Source organism: Lissotriton vulgaris, chromosome 5, assembly GCF_964263255.1.
Source record: "Lissotriton vulgaris chromosome 5, aLisVul1.2, whole genome shotgun sequence".
Lineage (NCBI taxonomy): Eukaryota > Metazoa > Chordata > Amphibia > Caudata > Salamandridae > Lissotriton > Lissotriton vulgaris.
This window is the reverse complement of record NC_141693.1, coordinates 120,857,119-120,877,405: the sequence shown is the minus strand read 5'-3', so window position 1 is coordinate 120,877,405 and position 20,287 is coordinate 120,857,119. Positions and strand designations below refer to the sequence as shown.

The 20,287-nt window shown below is 48.0% G+C and overlaps 1 protein-coding gene across 2 annotated transcripts in view; it reads right to left on the bottom strand.

Annotated features, from left to right (window-relative positions):
* The window catches only part of PPP1R26 (protein phosphatase 1 regulatory subunit 26), a 234,032-nt gene that overhangs the window by 192,533 nt on the left and 21,212 nt on the right, over positions 1-20,287 (bottom strand). The gene's annotated exons all lie outside the window — the stretch shown is intronic.

Genomic DNA, 20,287 nt, shown 5'->3' with positions numbered 1-20,287 from the left:
TGCATCATGGGAACAGGGCAGACTAAACTACCAAGCCAATTCTTCACCAGAAAGGAGACAAGCTACCGGGGAACGGTTTCTGGCATTTCAGCCTTCTTCGGCCCGGCTTGCTTGAATCCTGATGGAGCAGTGAGAAAGGGACTCATGTCTGAGTATACCCTGCCACACCTATAGTGGCCAAAAACGTGGCCAAAAAGGGGGTGGTGATGAACAGAGTGTCTGAGTTAAACAGACCACTCTTACCCAGTCCAAAGATCAGGGCTTGATCCATCACCGTTATTTATCTCACTGCCCCATCCCAGCTCAGAACCTGGCTATATGCAAATCAGTCTGTCCCTGGCCCAGTGCATCATGGGAACAGGGCAGACTAAACTACAAAGCCAATTCTTCACCAGAAAGGAGACAAGCTACCGGGGACCGGTTTCTGGCATTTCAGCCTTCTTCGGCCCGGCTTGCTTGAATCCTGATGGAGCAGTGAGAAAGGGACTCATGTCTGAGTATACCCTGCCACACCTATAGTGGCCAAAAACGATTTACAAAAAGGGGGTGGTGATGAACAGAGTGTCTGAGTTAAACAGACCACTCTTACCCAGTCCAAAGATCAGGGCTTGATCCATCACCGTTATTTATCTCTGCAATGTGGGCCAGCGATTTGCGGCTTGTGCGCCACAGCTTGTGTTCCCCATCCAAGTTCACGTTCCCATTCCCGAAGAAAGAAAGAGCAGATGATGTTATATGAACAGATTGATGGTTTCATGAACATCGATATATCTTGAAGGGTCCGTAGGGGACAAGGAGGGAATGAGGTAATTGAGATTTTTATGGTCAATTGTGTCCCCTAACGTGTACCCCAACGGCTCCATGTACGAGTTTCAAGTACATGTAATTTCCCTCCACAACCGAATCTGAAGACGCAAATACATTTGCGTCCAACGTTAACATGTACTCTATCAGATCCACCATGAATGGATCGATAATTCAGTTCCTAAGTATGCTGTGCCACCGTCTTTACATGGTGCACTTTCACGTTTTTCCTGGCTCTGCCGAGCTAGGCCCTGATTTCTGTCTTCGAGCCACTTCTGTCTCTGCCTCTGAAAGCTGCAGCATGGAGATGCATCCCTGACCTCTGCCTTACTTCCTGCCAAGCGAGCGGTGCCCGGCTCGGCCTGGTCTGCCTGCCAAAAACACTATTTTACCTTCAAGTTATCAGCGTAGCCAGCTCAGCTCCTCGAAAACACATTCCTGTCTAGTGATTTAGGTAAACATATCCCCGGCTGCAGAGCAAAGAGCAAGTCTTCCTGTCTCCGTGCAAGTAATTTACAGTTCCCGTTGCCAGAGTAGGCCCATGGCCCCGCACGTAGACACACAGACACCTATGCACGCACTAACATTCAGTATAGAGTAGCCTCTGCCCAAGAGACCTTTTACTCCAGATTAAAACATCCTCCAAATACTAGATATCAGATATGTTATAGGGACAGGTCGATCTGACATGCCAGACTTCTGTCTCCCCTACTAGTGCTAAATGTCAGACCCTTAGCTTCCTCTAGATGTACGTCAATCACACGTCATGTTAGCTGCGCGCGCATTCATGCCACAGGTTTCAGCTGACTGCAAGAATTCTCTAAGCATCCACCCACTTGTGACACTTTTTTGTGACGTTTCTAGTACACGCCTCTGTGCACACCCTTGTTCACGCCTTTTTGTTACGCACATGTGTTCTTATCATATACATTTCACTTGTCACGCCTACTGTATTCAATGCCATTGTGTCATTTTACTATATATGTCATGTACTGTTAATAAATCGTTGACATCTTTTCTGCCATCATTTGCATACCCGAACCCTTGTATTGATGGAATAGATTTCCATGACTCGAGTCATCATTTATGATTAAAGCCCTTAAGACTCAGACACCATGGACTCTGCCTCTCATTTGATTGAGCTATTTCTTTACTTGTCCAAAATTCTATGGTAAACTCGTATACGGTAAAATATTTACCACAGAAGTAAGACGCATTTTTCAAGGGCTTTGGAGAGGAGGGGGAGGTTGTTCGGGTCATCGGGGTCAGCCTTGGGGTTTTTCGGGATGGGAGTGATTTGTCAGAGTTGAAGGGAGATTTGGAACACTTACTGTTGAGAGGAAGGCATCAATGATGTTGGTCCAATAGGGGACAATGACGTGCTTAAGATCATTGACAAATGAAGATGGGAGAGGGTCTTTAGTGTGAGAGGATGGTTTAAGTTTGGATAGGATGTTGAAGACTTCCAGTTTAGAAACGGAGTGGAAATTCAGCCAGGAGGCATTGCTTTTAAGCAGTAAAATAGTGAGGTAGGGTAAGTGATGGAAGGAGAGGTGAGGGAGGGAGTCAGTGGTAGTAATGGTGTAGTATCCAGGGGATATTGAGGGGTGAGCAAGAGTTGAGTTCTAATGAAAGCACGATCAATTTTGGCAATTTTTCGGTGAAAAAGTTAGCAATTTCTTCACATTTATTAGTAGAGGCCACAGGGTTGAGGGGTGCAGGGGAGGTTTGCTTGTTGAACAGTTCTCTGGGTCTGTTTTTGGCACAGGAGAGTTGCAGACAAAAGGAAGACACTTTTTCAGACAAGATGTGCTTTTTGTAGGAGGATCTTGCGGTTCTAAGGAGAGCGGGATGGGAGGGGGAAGGGTGTTGTCTCCATGTCTTTTCAGCCAGTCTAACTGAGAGTCTTTCTTTGTTAAGGTCTACGGTAAACCATCATTTAGAGGGGACATCTTTCAGCGTTTTAAGTTTCGGAGGGGCAATGAGAGTGGTGGGGGGGGGGGGGGGATAGTTTAATGCTCCAGATCTATGTTTATTACTTCTGCCCGCAGGCCCAATATGCATACTTTTAGTTTAAACCTCACGACTTTATTCCACATGTGGCAGTGGAAGAGGGTGATGTTTATCCGGTGCATTTAAGTAGTGTCATCACACATTCCAATAGACACACGCCCAAGACCGAGATTAATACCTTACATTGCACTATAGCAGCCTTGCAGGAGATCGACAGGTGGACACACAAACTCCCTATATACGCCCCGGCGTTACCCCTTGCTGGGAATGCAGCGCGGTCAGTTGCTCAGAAACGTGGGCCTATAACTGCAGTGAAGAAGGCAGGAATCGCAAATATTGGTGACTTCTATCCGGGAGGGAAATACCTCACTAGAGGTGACTAATCCTACATAGAAAATTCCAAGATACTTTTCCAATATACTGGTTACAGATTGAGATGCGCTGTGCAGGACCATTATACTTCCTTTCCTGAAGAGCCAGAAACGCCACAGGCATTACAAATAGTGATAGTCACACAGACTAGGAAGAAGTTGATAACTAAACTTTATAAAGCAGTCCGGGGGAAACAGCTTCTTGCCTGGAAAGGAGTCTGGAAAGATGGAACAATTTGATGGCCTCCCCGGTCACCGACAAAGAGTGGGAGCAGATTTGCGTGTTGACTGGTCGTTTAACATTGAATAGTAATTTGAGAATAATCCATTTCAAGTTTTTGCATTAAGTATATTTCATTCCTGATAAATTACATAAGATAGGACTTCGAGATTCGAACAACTGTAAAAGAAGTGGTCAATGTGGAGCTGACTTCATACATCTTGCTTGGTGGTGAAAGGCTGTGTTACAATACTGGGAGAAGGTAACTACTCTTCAGCATACCATGACGGGACAGGAAATACTATGTACGCCACTGGAATGTTTACTAGGATATCTCCCCAGATAAAAGCTATGGTGGGCAGATTTGTTATAGTGGCTTTGTTGCTGGCAAACAAGCGGGTTTTATTTACGTGGGACAGTAGACTGAGTCCGAAAACAGATCTGTGGATAAAGGACATGGTATATTGTCGCAAGGACATGGTATATTGTCACGAACAGCTTGAGTTGTATGCGGAGGAACTACTGATAACCTCTAGACCCAAAGATATCTGGGTTCCTCTGAGAGAGTATCTCATAGCTCAGGGCGAAATAGAGTCTGAGTGAATCACTGTCAAGTGGGGCGTTCTTCTGAGATCTTAAACTCCCGAATTACACATCTATGTGGTAAGAGCATCACTGAAAAAGTCATGTACATGTCTGTCATAAACTGATCACTTGAAGGTACCCGTTGGGGATTGTTTATTATTATTTTAGTTGCGCTGATTGTTCTTGCACTGAGGGGTGCCTTTGCAACTTTCAATAAAAGCATGTAAAAAAAAAAAAAAGAAGAAAAAAAATAGAAACACTGCAGAGTTAAATGAAAAACATGTATGCAACTATTATTCATTATGAACAAACGTGTCAATGAAAAGGTAAAAAAAAATTAAAATGTTATGCATATTTGTGGGGGGGAAGTGTCAGAGGGGCAAGTTGATCTAAAACATCTGAGACAGTTTTGTTAAAGTGCTCAGTGAGTTCATTTGCATAGGGGGTGAAACGAAGTTGGGTTTGGAGTTTATGTTCCAGTGAGCCAAGAGGGATTTGCCTAAGATTGCTGGTCGTAATCGCGTTTTTTCTCTGGGGCGGGTGGGGCCTGAGGGGAGCTTGTGAACAGTATGAGATGGTGGTCAGACCAGTCGATAGGAATGATCTTGAATAGGGATGCCAAAGCAGAGTTAGAGATGATGGCGTCAAGAATGTATTTATTTAAAAGGTTTTATATAGCGCTGGCTAGACCCGGCGGTATCAGAGCGCTTTACAGGAGTATCAGAACATAGTTGCAGGTTACATTGTTATAAAGGTTAGACAGTTGTTAAGACTATGGCAACATAGTTACATGTAAGGGCGAGATAGACAATAATGACCTATACGTAAGGGAAAAAGCAGGCAAGGGGAGAGATTCAGGGGAGGGGGTAGGAGCAGGGGAGGTAGACAGAGTGAAAGAGGGAAAGAGGAGGGGAGGGTGAAAGACACAGCATGGAAAGAGGAGGGGGACGGTGATGAGGACACAAACCGGTAGACGAGTCAAAGCTGCGTCCAAAGTCCAGTAAGTTGTGATCCCAGGGGAAGTGGTATAATTTTCCCATCTCTGTTGCGAGAGGTTCCCTTTACACAGTGGACTCCCTCAGAGGGGCCTCTGCGACTCCAAGGCCTACAGACTGGATCCTTCCCCCAAAAAGGGGAGAGGGAGTGCTTTTGGCAAGGGGTGCCATACAGAGATAAAGGGGAACTATCCCAAACCCCCGCTAAGTGAAGAATCCCATAACACTGTGGACTCTCTCAGAGGGGTATCTGAGATTCCAGGACTGGAATGCTAGGATCCTTCCCCAACAACGGGAGAGGGAGTGCTTTGGCAAGGGGCACATTCAAGGAGGCCAATTAAGGCCTATTTCCATTATGTGTGAGATCCCTAACACAGTGGACTCTCTCAGAGGGGACTCTGAGGCACTACTGCTGGAACCCTCCCCAACAAGGGGAGAGGGAGTGCTTTGGGAAGGGGCACAATCATGGAGGCCTATAGGGGACAGATTGGGCGGAAAGGGGCCTGTACAGCGGACAGGGGGGAGGAGTGCTAAACAGAAGGTTCAACATAAATAACAAAATTACATCAGATACACGATTACATCAAATACTAGAAGAACATTTCAGGAGGATAGAAGATGAAGTAAATGGATCTAAGAAGGGTAAGGGGGTATAGATACAAATATGCAACAAATTGAAGAGCGAGAAGGGGAGAGATATAGAGCGGATAGGGGCAAAGGGATATCGAGAAGGAGAAGGAAGAGGGAGCAAACGGTATGAAGAGACGAAGGGAAAATCTGCTCAATGTCGACTGGGTAGGTGATGGTCGAGGAGGGAATCCACAGGGTCTCCCCTTTAGCTCACAGGGTAGCTCCATCGGGCATCAGTCAGATGGCTAGGTCTCTAGATTAGATCAGGTACAGGCTTCATTGGTAGTTCGACACATTTAACTAGCATATAAGACAAGATTAATGGCGCATGGGAGGGTAAGGAGAGTAAGGGTAAAAGGGACACGAGGAATGAGAAACATCGGGGGCCGAAAAAGATTGACTGTTCAATGTCCAGGGGGGTTAGGTGAAGTTGAGGGGTCGCCTGCCAGTCAAGTCGGCCCCAGCAGTACGCTCAGGCCGCCAAGCAGTCCACACTGCCTCTGCTATTTTTCATGTGATCAGCCGCTGCCCATGCACAGATCCCTACACGCACCTGGTTGCTGCTGATATGATGCGCCAACTCTTCAAGTGCTCCCCACTATCGCTGGCCCTGTATATGAGTGAACGTCAGTGGGTTTGCAGTCCAGTCTGTCCAGAACTCCCTCAACTTCAGTGCCCCAGCCTCATGCAGCCGTGCCGCCCTGCTAGTTCTGCCTTGCCAACAGTTTCCCTGCCTCAAGAATATAATACGGTGGGTCTCCTCGTTGTACCACTGCCCGGTTCCTGTTCACCCACTGCTGTGGCATCCTCGCAGGGCAAACCGTGGGGTAAGATGTAGGCATCAGCTCTGCAAGACTGGCTGCCTCTCCAGCACTGCGTGAGCTCCCTCAGCCCTGGTGTAGCCTCCTCCAGCACTTTCACATACTGCAGTCTCCCCGGAGTCTCCTCTCTGCTTTAGGCTTGGGCCATCGCTACCCAACGCGGCCGTTGAGGGTCTCGTGATCCGTGGTACCCCCAGCCAGGGTCATACAAGCTGCTAGTTACCGAGGAGAGGGTTGCGGACATCCACGTCTGCCTTTATTGTGCGCCGGCCGCCACTTCCACTTCTACAGCTCCTCAATACTGCGGCCCAAGCAGCCCCGGGTCCAGTACCCCACCAACACTCCAGAAAAGCAGGCGGCCCCTCAGCCCCACATTCAGTACCTCTCAGTGACCTCTTTGGTGCCAACTCCTGGTCACAACGGTCCCTGCAATCCTGTCCCGCAGCCGGATCAATCTTCCCAGCGTCACAGTGGTGGCGGAGAACTCCGGGCCCCCAAACACCACTCGCTGTTATTACTGCACACCACTCGTTCCAGCTCCAGCGGCAGAGATCTGAGCCCTCCTCAGCTCCGCCCAGTGATCCTCAGGCCACCCTGCTACACTTCTACATTAGTTACTGCAGCACCAGTACCGCCATCTTGGAACCTCTGCAGCAGCCCGATTATCTCCTCAGCTTCCCGTCAGTTGACTCAAAAAGATTATTGAGAAGGTTGATAGTAGGATCATCAGGTTCATTCCAGTGAAGGTTAAGATCTCCTAGGAACAGATTTTTGGAGTTGGAAAGTAACAATTTAGTTGGAAGGTCCAATAGTTCTTTGGCAAAGGGAAGGAGTTTACCAGGAGGCTTGTAGATGTTATGAAGTCGTATTTTTTTGGGGGGGGGTGGGGGGGGGGGGGGGGGAGCTTTTCATTTCAAGTTCGGCTCCTAAGTATTCAAAGGTTGTGTAGTCCGCGTTACTGATTATGGAGAGTTGTAGTTCTTTTTTAAAAAGGATTGCTAGTCCAACCCCTATTTTTCCAGGTCTGCCTTTTCTGAGACTAGAATAACCATGGGGTGCAAGAAGGTCAAGGGTGGGTGTAGAGTGATCTTTGAGCCAGGTTTTCATGAGGAAGGCGATGTCAGTATCTTCGTTAAGGATGGGTTCTGAAATTTCGGTCACATGCAAGACAGCCGTGCGGCAGTTCACGAGCATTCAGGTATAAATCATTCATATTTATAAGGTAAGGGGTTTAGGGTTGGTGTTAAGAGGCGGGCATCGTTGAATGGCAGTGAGTTGGGGAGGGGGGGGGTCTGGGGGAACTAGGAGAACAGTGGATTCTGCTAGTCCCCATGGTAATAGGAATGTTGGAGTGAGGGGAGGAAAGATCTTTAAGTGGGGGTTTGTGAAGGTAGGAGTTGCAGAGGTCTGAGAGGTCAGGCGGAGTAGATACTAGAGGTTCGAAGGAGTCTGTGAGAACAGGAGTGCAGAGGCGTTGTTAACCAAAGCTTGGGTTATGGATTTTCGAAGGCTAGCACATGGAGCAGCAGGCCTAGAGGGACGGGTTCTGGGTTTGTAGGATTTAAGCCGATTGAAATCTTCTCTGAGTCGGGTAAGTTCAGCAACCAGGATGGAGCAATTGTAGTCAAAGTTGCGAAGTGTCTGGTTAAGGCGGGTGATGAGGGAAGTGGTTAAGGCTGAAATGGAGGAGGAGTTATGTACAAAGTAGTTAGGGTGAGATGGATTATAGTCTGTAGAAGGCGAGTCGCCAGGAGGGGCAGACCTGGATAGTGCTGGGGGTTGTGGGAGTGGGAGAGGTGTGAGCCGGTGCTGGTTGGAAGGGATGGACATGGTGCGGGATGGCCTGGTGGTGAGTGAGGGGGAAAGGGAGAGTGGTGAGGGGAGAGTGTGAGGGGTGTGAGAAGACGTGGTAACAATGTTATGGGTGGAAGTGTAGTTTGGGGAGGGAGGGCAGGAGGGGCTATGGTCATTATGGGACAGTTAATAGGGGGTGGAGGGGGGTTAGAGGTGATGGGGTGTTGGAGGGGGACGGTCATTAGGGCACATGGGAGTTTGGTGGAGCATGAGTGCATTAGAGGAGTTGAAGGGGTGGGTTCAAGAGAGGGTGAGAGTAAAAGTCAAGGAAAGGGATGTCATTAAGGGTAAGTGTGTCATGTGGGTGTGGAGTTTGCCTCTGGGAGGCAGGGGAGAGCTAGGAGGGGGCAGGGGTGGGAGGCGAGGGAAGGAAGAATGGAATTGGGAGAGAGTTCAAGAGAGGGTAACAGAATAGAGGTAGTTGGAAGAGAAGTGTCATTAGGGAGAGGATTTGGAGTCGGGCGGCTGTGGGGAACCAGGATGGGTTTTGGGATTGTGTAGGTGTGGGGGAGGGGGAGGAGTAGGTAGGGACAGCTGGTAGGAGAGAGAGTGCTGAAATGGAGTATGAAAATGGAAAGATGGTGTTCCGAGGCTTGAATCCAGGATGATCCCAGTTTTGTAAATGGAAAGGTCTATTTCACCAGGGAAAAGTGAGATTGGAATAGTGGAAAGTTTTAAACCGTAGGGGGATTTTGATTGCGTTAGATACTGGGAGGTGGCGCAAAAAGGTGCTCTGTTTGAATTCAAAAAGGAATATTATCCCGGTGCACTCGTTTTTTGATATGTTTCGACACAGTTCATTGACTCTTAAGGCGGTGCTCAAGTCGTCGCACGTAGTCTGAACGTGCCTTTCAAATGACAACAATTATTGAGGGTAGAATCCACTATCCTCGAGGCTGAGCACTCCTTTTTACAAAGAAAACAAGTTTCTACTCCAAGTTTTTCTTTTCCAAGTTCATCAATTTTATTTGCATGATTCAGATCGTAGTCGTTGAAACGTTGTATGTTTATAAGCAAAAATTCATAGCGAACATAATTCCATTCTTATGTCGTCATAAACTGATTCTCAAGGAAGTTTCCATTCACCCAATGCATTTCGGGTCCACAACAACATGACCCTTCGTCAGGGGTCTGAAAATTAAGCGCAAACAGGACCAAATTAGTCACTCTTACGGTATACTACAACGTTAAGCATAACACTTTGTCACAACGTGATATCGAGAACTCATCAAATGATAACTCCATGAAAATTAAATCATGAATCACGAAACATTTAAAGTTGACTAGCGGCTACATTTAACTCTTAACGACTAAAACTCAAGAGTTGCATTTTAAAAACTCTAAATCAAACACTTTATCACTTACGAGTAACGGGACGCAGCAGCGTCTTCACGGTTGGGATTCAAATTCCACGTGTGTGAACGGAAGTTCTGGTCACGAGATTTAAATCACCTGATCGGGCCCGGGGCCAATGACGGCCCAGTGACTCCAATCATGTGAGAAACCTTTTTCGTTTTCCGAGCCATGAGTTGAATTTGAATCTCAAAACTTTAAATATATCACATTGTGTTGTGCTGAACAATAACTGAAACGCTTGCTTTGATCAACAGACAATTCAATCATCAAGATACTGGGAAAATGTACGGGGATCAGAAAATGTCAAAAGTCAACGCTAAAGTTCCAAATCATAAAAAACATGTATGTTCAATCCGGTCATTTAGCCCGAAGGGCTGGGTTGAATTCAGTTTTTTTATCCAATAAAATTCTGCCCTTAGTCTCTGTTTCACAGGATCCATGTCTAGGCGTTGCTGGATACTCTTGATAACCATGAATTTTAATTGAGAAATTTGGTGACCCATTTCTTTCCAATGGCTTGCCAACGCTGATTTCACGTTGCTCAGTCTGATATTGCTTTTATGCTCCGTGATGCGGACCTTGATCTTCCGCTCTGTTTGGCCAATGTAGATTTTTCCGCATGGGCATTTGATTAGGTAAATGCAGTTGGCGGTATTACATGTACTGGAGTGATGCAAATTGATTGGAAAACCTTTTGTTGGATGACTGATTGTTCTTCCCGTAATAACATTATTGCAATGAATGCAGTTGAAACATTTGGACATGCCTTTCCAATCGGTTTTGGGTTTGGTCGAAGTGTTCAATAATTCTTTCAAGCTTTTAGACCTTTGAAAGGCAAACGTAATTTTGTCGGACAAGGTATTAAGATCCGGTTCAGTTTGGATCAAATGCCAATGTTTATTTAGAATGTTTTGAATTTTACGAGAATCGGAAGCATATTTTAACACACAAATAGTTTTCCGTTGTTGTTGTTTGATCTTGGTAGCCAATAGATCACTTCTCTTCATTTTCATTGAGAGGTTATCCTGTTGATATTTTGGAAAAAGCATCAACTACGGTTGAGAAAGAAAATGGAAAGAAATGGGTCACCAAATTTCTCAATTAAAATTCATGGTTATCAAGAGTATCCAGCAACGCCCAGACATGGATCCTGTGAAACAGAGACTAAGGGCAGAATTTTATTGGATAAAAAAACTGAATTCAACCCAGCCCTTCGGGCTAAATGACCGGATTGAACATGCATGTTTTTTATGATTTGGAACTTTAGCGTTGACTTTTGACATTTTCTGATCCCCGTACATTTTCCCAGTATCTTGATGATTGAATTGTCTGTTGATCAAAGCAAGCGTTTCAGTTATTGTTCAGCACAACACAATGTGATATATTTAAAGTTTTGAGATTCAAATTCAACTCATGGCTCGGAAAACGAAAAAAGTTTCTCACATGATCGGAGTCACTGGGCCGTCATTGGCCGCGGGCCCGATCAGGTGATTTAAATCTCGTGACCAGAACTTCCGTTCACACACGCGGAATTTGAATCCCAACCGTGAAGACGCTGCTGCGTCCCGTTACTCGTAAGTGATAAAGTGTTTGATTTAGAGTTTTTAAAATGCAACTCTTGAGTTTTAGTCGTTAAGAGTTAAGTGTAGCCGCTAGTCAACTTTAAATGTTTCGTGATTCATGATTTAATTTTCATGGAGTTATCATTTGATGAGTTCTCGATATCACGTTGTGACAAAGTGTTATGCTTAATGTTGTAGTATACAGTAAGAGTGACTAATTTGGTCCTATTCGCGCTTAATTTTCAGACCCCTGACGAAGGGTCATGTTGTTGTGGACCCGAAATGCATTGGGTGAATGGAAACTTCCTTGAGAATCAGTTTATGACGACATAAGAATGGAATTATGTTCACTATGAATTTTTGCTTATAAACATACAACGTTTCAACGACTACGATCTGAATCATGCAAATAAAATTGATGAACTTGAAAAAGAAAAACTTGAGTAGAAACTTGTTTTCTTTGTAAAAAGGAGTGCTCAGCCTCGAGGATAGTGGATTCTACCCTCAATAATTGTTGGCAAAAAAGTGCTCTACCTTTTGGAGGGGTGTTTGGTGTTGAACATATCATTTTAATGGGGAACGTGAGGTTGTGGTAGTGGTCTTCAATTAGGGTTTTGTGATGTCAGATTAGTAATTTAGGTTTAAAATTCTTTTGGGCATTTTTTGAAAGATTGGGAGAGTAGGGAATGGTCCAAGAGTTGGGTCAGTGTTTGGTGAGGGAAGGGTGTTTGTCGGTTAGGGCAGGAACAGGGCAGCATGTGGGGACGGGTTTGAGGTGTGACCGGAGAGGGAAGTTTGGCTGAGGGAGATTGATGGAGCAAGAGAGAAAAAAAGGGGGAGGTTGAAAAAGGAGGTTTGGGTAAGAGCGAAGAGGGAGTGGGAAGGGGTAAGAGGGTGGGGTAGTTTTAGTTTTCAAAGCAGCAAATCGGGGGGGGGGGGTTAGAATGGCGAGGAGTGGCAGGCGAGTGCGGATTAGAAATTTTGGGCAAGGTAGAAGAGGCGGGCGGGGGATATTAGGATTGGAAGGCTACAAATTGAGAGCGGAGAAGGCAGAAGTTAGTGTCCAAGATGGGACTGGGTGTCAATGGGATAGGGGAGCAGTGGGTAGAGGTATGGGTTAAGAGGAGGTATGTGGGGGGTTAAGATGAGATCTGATTCAGAGTTCGAATAGGTAATAGTGTCCCTCTGTGTGCGAAGTATGGGGGATACACTGCTTAGAGTGGGAAAAGGAAAGAGGAGTAATGGAATGAATAGGGAGGTGTGTGGTAATGAAGGCAAGGCAAACAACACCTGTAGAAAGCATAAGAACGAAGCAGGCAGTGTATGACGCATACATGGTCCGATGAAATAGCAAATGGCTAAGAGGGGAGGAGTGAAATTGGTGAGAAACAAAAAGAAGAAAGCCATAGGATTGAGTAGGGCACAGGACCATTACAGGCGCTTATGCATCAAATTAGAAAGTGAAGGGGAGTTGAATGACAGTGAGCGTAAAGAAAAGAAGCAACAGTTATATAGGTCATAAAATCAATACATTCAATTTGAGGTACATGCGGATCTAATTAAATAACAAGGAGGAATTACAAGGAAACAAGCATTTGCAATGCAATAGGTCTCGCATTAGGAAAGTTTGAGCTATTGGTCTTGTAAATGACAATTTTTTATTTATGTGTTGGGTTTTGAAAATAGCTAAATTAATAGCTTTGTCATTTACAAAGCCAATAGTTATAACTTTCGCAAATGTGACACCTATAACTAGGGGTTGCGCTGGGTGGCGCCGAGTGATGCTGGGGTGGCGCCGAGTGATGCTGGGGTGGCGCCGAGTGATGCTGGGGTGGCGCCGAGTGGTGCTGGGGTGGCGCCGAGTGGTGCTGGGGTGGCGCCGGGGGATAATGGAGTGATGCTGGGGTGGCGCCGAGTGATGCTGGGCTGGCGCCGAGTGATGCTGGGCTGGCGCCGAGTGGTGCTGGGCTGGCGCCAAGTGGTGCTGGGCTGGCGCCAAGTGGTGCTGGGCTGGCGCCAAGTGGTGCTGGGCTGGCGCCAAGTGGTGCTGGGCTGGCGCCGGGGGATAATGGAGTGATGCTGGGGTGGCGCCGAGTGATGCTGGGGTGGCGCCGAGTGATGCTGGGGTGGCGCCGAGTGATGCTGGGGTGGCGCCGAGTGATGCTGGGGTGGCGCCGAGTGATGCTGGGGTGGCGCCGAGTGATGCTGGGGTGGCGACGAGTGATGCTGGGGTGGCGCCGGGGGATAATGGAGTGATGTTGGGGTGGCGCCGAGTGATGCTGGGCTGGCGCCGAGTGGTGCTGGGCTGGCGCCGAGTGGTGCTGGGCTGGCGCCGAGTGGTGCAGGGCTGGCGCCGGGGGATAATGGAGTGATGCTGGGGTGGCGCCGAGTGATGCTGGGGTGGCGCCGAGTGATGCTGGGGTGGCGCCGAGTGATGGATGTGATTATGCAGAGGGCAGGTGCGGGATTAATAGGAAGAGACCTAAAAAAACCCTAGCATGGGCCCACAATACGAAGAGCTGCGCTGGTTTAACACAGATCTGTGCGCCTGCGCGGTGTCTAAAGTTCATATATAGTACTTGTACCCTCTCCGACTTGATCCGTGACATAACAAGTTAGAAACAGAGAGAAAACCCCTGCCTACTGGTTCCGTCTTGTGCTGTCTGCATTTCATGAATTAATTTAAAAAAAATCCAAATTATATACATTGACGTCAAATGCAAACGCCATAAATTCACGGCTCGCAAAGTGACGTTAAACACCCGGCCCTCATTTACAAGTGATCACATATGGCGACTTTTTTTGCTCAATGACGTATGATGCGATTATGCATAAAGTCATGGCAGTGTGCCAAAAATTTACTTAAACAGCGCATCCTTAGAAACAGATGCAGTTTTGTTACGTGTTTATTCGCCGCACCTTCACGCGCTGTGTCGGTGGAAATGTTCTGCGTGGAACACACCAGGCAGCTGAAAACATTTGCGGCACCCGGCCTTCTGCACACTTCCTACACACACACACGGCCGGCACTGCGTGGAGTGGAAGCAGAACATTAGATAACCAAATCATTTCATTGACTTTGATTTTCAAGCACACCAAGAGCTTCTCAGCAGGCGCCGAACCCACTAAGCTAGTTTAGCATGCGCCTAAATCCCCGGAGGTGGTGTAAGTATTGGGATGTGCTTGGCTATTCTCTAATAGCATTAGCTGCTGCCGCCGCTATCTGCGACTCACAGCCTCAGCTCTATGCATGCATACGTGTGATTGTGTGTTTTGGGGAGACAGTGGCGATGGCTGCGGGTGGCATTTTAGATTCCCTGGTATACTGAGCGATTTAGCTCAAATAAATAGAACGTGTTTGGTTTATGGGTCATCTTATGGTACTGGAGGCTTAAGAGCTTCAATAATTCACACTAGATCAAATTAATTTTAAAGCCAAATCAATTAAAGGCGTGGAAGCTGTGTTCATCCATTATTTATGATTTTTTTTAGAGAAACATAGTGAAATAAAAAGGCAGAGCAGAGACAGCAAAGGAGTGAGGCATTAGAGTGTGTGGAATCGAAGTGAGACGAAGGAAAAGGTAAAAGGAAAGAAAAAAGAAAAGAACATAAAAATAATGGGTTAAAATGGCATTGCGGAGGAGACAAAGGAACAGAGGTGGAGAGTGTGTGGAATGGAAGTGAGGAAAGGAAGTGAGAGAAAGGATGGGGTAAAATAAGTAAACAAGCTCTTGGCATTGCTGTGGGGAGGGGGGGTGGGGAAATGCGAGACACGGCCGTGAAAAGTGTGAAGCAGGGGGCGGGGGAGCGGATCCCTTTGAAGTGAAGCTCTCAGAGGCAGGCGCCTCAGGGAGCAAATGGTAAGTGTGTGCACTAGCACATGCACTCGACGTAATCCGCCTGGTGGTTTCAGAGCTTGGTTTGCCCTCAATACTCTCGTCCTATTATCGCTTGCGTGATTAATAGGACGAGACCTAAAAAAGAAAGTACACAGAGAAGTAAATGAGAGAGAAGGGGCAGGATTTCATGGGGGAAGAGATCAGAACAGGTAGTTAAAGTGCATGTAGGATGGGTTGGATAGTAAGGGGGAGAATGAATGGCAGGGAGGATAGATAAAACAAAAATCGGATAGGGCAGAAGCTTAATAACAATGAGGGGATACGTAGGAGAGAGTTACACGGGAAGATTAGGTTATAATGGTACAAAAGAATCAAAGTAACCGCAAGCCAAGGATTGTCGGGCGAGGTTTGGAATCGGCTGGCGAGGTTTGGAATCGGCTGGCGAAGATTGGAATGGTCCGGCTCCTAAGAGATTACCTAATATCTTGGTCTTAGAGATCAGGGCCAGGGAACAGAGTGAGACCCCACGTTGTGGCGAAAACTAAGATAAGGAGCTCGGTGACCCTGGGGCATATCACAGTATGCAATCTCGTCTGTCGAGGGTCAGCTGGTCAGGCCCCCAAATGAGTGTCTTAGAGCGTGGTGTCCTGTGGGATTCAGATCCAAGGGTCATGTGTGGAATGCATAGGATTACTTGCACTCTCCCCCAGGCCAGGTCAGCACCATTCAGTGCCTCACGTTTTTTATCAAGTAATGACGTATCGTTGAGCCCATAACAACGGGGCGGGTAGGGGAGCAGCTGAGGAGGGAAACCAATCCAGCCTGGGAGTTTAGGAAGGCCGTTAGCAAGCCGGAGAGCTCATCTGGGCCGGAGACATGCAGAAACTCAAATTTTCGTGTGTGTTGGGGCAAAAAGAGGGGCCCTTTAAGCACCAGGACGCAGGAGAGGGTTCTAATCTTCAAACGCGACTCCAAAGCATCAGTGGCTGCTAAAATACCAGGAGCCCAGCTGTGAGGCCGGAGCAGGGTAAACGCCCAGTGAAGGCCCGGAACGGGGGTGGGGCAGGATGTTTCACGTCGAATGCAGGCCGGAGACCCCATCCGGGTCGAAAACAAGCAGGGTTTCTCAGCTTCGGAGACAGGAGCAGGCTTAAAAACGTCGACTCCATAAACATCTGCGGATGTTAGCTTTCAGGGAGTCAAGCCGCGAGGCCTCTGCGGCGACAGCCCAGAGAAACCTCACGTCGTCATGGTCGGCCCAGAGTAAGGGCAGCATTGGACCTTCGAATGCAGCTAAAGACGGCGACAGCTGTCGAGATCCTTTGGTGAAGGAGGAGTCTCTTCAGAGGAAGTCCCAGGGTATTTATGCATTGATCGGAGGTTAGGGGAGGTCATAAGTGCAGCCAAATAGGAAACGTGTTCTTCAGCGAAAAGGTTGGGCCCCTGGAGGATCCGCTATTGGCACCGACCTTGAGCAAGCAGATTCATCGTCCGGGACCTCGAAAGAGACTCAGCGTTCCGAGGAAGACCACTCTAATCTGGGTGGTGAGCAGCAGGGAGTCACTGCACGGGCCTACCAGGTCCCCAGCAAGGATCGAGGGGTCCAAGCGGGCCCAGTTCGGTCATTGGCCACAAGGGACCTCGGGGCAGTCTCGGCAAGTCTTTGGCAAGCTGCAGGGAGTCACTGCACGGGCCTACCGGGTCCCGGGCGAGGAGTCCCAGTGGACCCAACAGGGGACCTCGGGGCAGTCTCAGCAAGTCTCTGTCAAGCAACAGGGAGTTACTGCACGGGCCTACCAGGTTCCAAGAGAGGATCGTGGGGTCCCAGCGGTGTTCTTTTAGAGAGCTGTGGAGGAGTGATTCCCGCGTAAAAAGCAACATATTATTCAAACACCTAATGAGAGAACACAAACACACAAGTAAATGACAGCAGGGTGTGAACCCTCGAGAGATACAGATTCTAGAAACTTGCTTAATTAACCCTTTATTCTGGCACTTTTCATGAAATCCTACCACGGAACACCTCTCCTACAGGCTTCCCAGCCCCTTGTCAAGGACCAGCCAGATCTTCAAAATGTTTACACAAGGGAATTCCACATCAGATCAGTATAAATCTTGAATTCGCCACAGCAAATAAATAAGCAGGCTAGCCCGCCAAGAATTTTGCTTTCAATCAAGATCTACCCAGACAGCCTACAGGCAGATTACAGCTGTAGGTCCACAAAGCATAGCGCTGTCTCATCATATCGGTGCTGTATCCAAGTAGACCGGGCATTGTGCTACAGAAAAGGATTATTGTCTAATACTGCTAAAGCTTACTGCTGTGTGGACTACAACTGCAGACTCCTTGATGAACCAAGTATGCCAAGGACAATACTTCGAGCAAACAAAGTGGATTACCTCAGCCATACACATGCCAACATTCTACTCCAATATGCTGAGATGTCCCCTCAGAGGGAAAGAACATACACATGCCAAACGTGTATGCATCAATGAGGATCAATTAGGAATATTCAATTCAATAAATTCAATTTATATAGCGCGCTACATACCCAGAGGGTCTCAATGCGCTTGGAGAAGGGTGGGGAATTACTTGTCGAATATCCAGGTTTTAAGTTGCTTTCTGAATGCTAGGTGGTTCTGAGTGAGGCGGAGGTGAGTGGGAAGTGAGTTCCAGGTTTTGGCTGCCAGGTAGGAGAAGGATCTTCCTCCCATGGTGTTTTTGTTGATGCGAGGTACAGCAGCAAGGGCTTGGTGGGAGGAGCGTAGCTGGCGGGAGGGGGTGTAGAAGGAAAGTCGTGTGTTGAGGCATTCTGGTCCAAGTTCGTAAAGTGCTTTGTGTGCGTGGGTTATCCTCTTATTGACGGGGAGCCAGTGGAGGTTTTTCAGGTGACCAGAAATGTGGTCTTTCCGCGGAATGTCTAGTATGAGTCTGGCTGATGCGTTCTGGATGCGTTGGAGTTTTTTCTGAAGTTTTGCGGTGGTACCGACGTATAGGGTGTTTCCGTAGTCCAAGCGGCTTGTAACCAGTGCGTGGGTGACCGTTTTTCTAGTTCCGGTGGGGATCCAGCGAAATGTTTTTGAGCATGCGAAGGATGTTGAAGCACGATGATGAAACGGCGTTGACCTGTCTGTCATCGAGAGTGAGGAGTCCAGAATGACGCCCAGGTTCCGTGCGTGGTCCGTCGGGATGGGTGCCTTTCCAAGGGACTCTGGCCACCATGAGTCGTCCCAGGCGGAGGGTGAGGTACCTAGGATAAGGACTTCTGTTTTGTCGGAATTCAGTTTCAGACGGCTGTGCTTCATCCACTCGGCTACTTCTCTCATTCCTTTATGTAAGTTTGTTTTGGCGGTGTTAGGGTCTTTGGTGAGTGAGAGGATCAGTTGAGTGTCATCAGCGTAGGAGATGATGTTGAGGTTGTGTTGGCGTGCGATGGCCGCGAGGGGGCTCATGTATACGTTGAAGTGGGTGGGGCTGAGTGAAGATCCTTTTGGCACGCCGCAGATGACTTCAGTGGCCTCTGACTTGAATGGTGGGAGGCGGACTCTCTGTGTTCTTCCGGCAAGGAACGAGGTGATCCATTTCAGTGCTTTTCCTTGGATTCCTATGTTTCTGAGGCGTTGTAACAGGGTGCTATGACAGACTGTGTCGAAGGCTGCGGAGAGGTCGAGGAGGATGAGGGCGACTGTGTCTCCATTGTCCAGTAGAGTTTGAATGTCGTCTGTTGCTGCGATGAGTGCGGTCTCAGTGCTGTGTTTAGCTCGGAAGCCAGACTGTGAGGAGTCTAGGGATTTGTTGGTTTCGAGGAAGGCGGCGAGCTGGTTGTTGATAGCTTTCTCGATAACTTTGGCCGGGAATGGAAGGAGCGAGATGGGGCGGTAGTTTTTGAGTTTGGTGGGGTCAGCTGTGGGTTTTTTCAGAAGGGCGCTGAGTTCTGCGTGTTTCCAGCTTTCCGGGAAGGTGGCGGAGTTAAGGGAGCAGTTGATGACATCTCGGAGGTGGGGTGCGATGACCGAGTCAGCTTTGTTGAAGATGTGGTGAGGGCATGGGTCTGTGGGGGATCCTGAGTGGATGGAGTTCATCAGGCGGATGGTGTCCTGGGTGGAGATTGGGTTCCAGTCATTAAGGATGTTCAAGGGGGGTGAGGGTACGGCAGAAGGTAGGGTTGGATGGTCTCCGGGTTTGTTGTCAAAGCTGTTGTGGATGTCTGCTATTTTGTCGTGGAAGAACGAAGCTAGGGAGTCGCAAAGGGCTTGAGAGGGAGTGATGTCGTTGGAGTTGGCAGTGGGGTTGGTAAAGTCTTTGAAGATGTTGAATAATTCCTTGCTGTTGTGGGCGTTGTTGTCAAGTCGGTCTTTGAAAGCGGCTTTCTTGGCGGTCCGGATCAGTTGGTGGTGTATGCGGGTGGCGTTTTTGAAGGCGTCCCTGGTGCTGGTGTTTGGGTCTTTTTTCCATGCCTTCTCAAGGGAGCGACAGAGTTTCTTGGATTTCTTAAGATCATCGTTGAACCAGGGGGCGTTTTTGCTGACTGGTTTGATTTGACGTTTTTTCAGGGGTGCTAGGCTGTCGACGCTGTTGGTTAGCCATTGAGTGAAGTTAATGGCTGCTTGGTTGGGGTTCGAAAAGTGGGCAGGGGGGTTTTGAAGAAGCGATGAGGAGATCTGGTCGATGGTGATTTTGTTCCAGTTTCTTCGCAGAGTAGGTTGAGGATGGTTGTGGGTTGTGGTCTTTTTGTAGGTAAAGTGAACGCAGCTGTGGTCCGTCCAATGGAGAGCTGTGGTGTGACTGAAGGAGATATGTTTGCTGGAGGTGAAGATAGGGTCTAGAGTGTGACCTGCGTGGTGAGTGGAGGTATTAACAAGTTGTTTGAGTCAGAGGTTGGCGAGATTGTCCAGAAGGGTGGTGGTGTTGCTGTTGTTGCTTTTTTCCAGGTGAAAATTGAGGTCTCCCAATAGAATGTAATCCTCGGAGGGGAGGGCGTGTGGGGTGATGAAGTCAGTGATGTCTTCACTGAATTGAGCACGGGGTCCTGGTGGCCTGTAGAGGAGGGTGCCTCTGAGTGTGGTCTTGGGGTCGGTGTGGATCTGGAAGTGAAGGTGCTCGGCGCTAGCGAGGTTGACGTCTGAGCTGGTTGAGATGCGGATGGAGTTCTTATGGACGATAGCGATGCCTCCTCCTGTTTGTTTGGTGCGGTCTTTCCGGATGATCTTGTAGCCTTCCGGGATGGCAATGGTGA